At 67.0% G+C, this 233-nt stretch overlaps 1 non-coding gene across 1 annotated transcript; it reads left to right on the top strand.

The window, feature by feature from the left end:
• The first annotated feature begins 124 nt into the window (after positions 1 to 124).
• TRNAA-AGC lies at positions 125 to 197 on the top strand. The gene has a single exon. It is a non-coding gene; the product is annotated as a tRNA-Ala (tRNA).
• Positions 198 to 233: the final 36 nt, after the last annotated feature.

Below are 233 nucleotides of genomic sequence, written 5' to 3'. Positions count from 1 at the left end.
GTGGGTGGGTGGGTGGTGGTGTGAGAGCGAGGCGGGCGGGAGGCCCAGGCTTTGGGTGCAGGGCAGCCTGGGTCAGGGGTGGGCGCCTGGGAGGGGAGAGGACCTCAGGCAGAGGCCGTGGGCTGGGGAATTAGCTCAAGTGGTAGAGCGCTCGCTTAGCATGTGAGAGGCAGCGGGATCGATGCCCGCATTCTCCAACGCTTTTCGTTCCCCTTGCCTGGACGCAGGGCCCT

Source organism: Aptenodytes forsteri, unplaced genomic scaffold (assembly GCF_000699145.1).
Source record: "Aptenodytes forsteri isolate BGI_AS27 unplaced genomic scaffold, ASM69914v1 C12735900, whole genome shotgun sequence".
In the NCBI taxonomy this organism is placed as follows: Eukaryota; Metazoa; Chordata; class Aves; order Sphenisciformes; family Spheniscidae; genus Aptenodytes; species Aptenodytes forsteri.
This window is presented reverse-complemented; position numbering and strand designations above follow the sequence as displayed.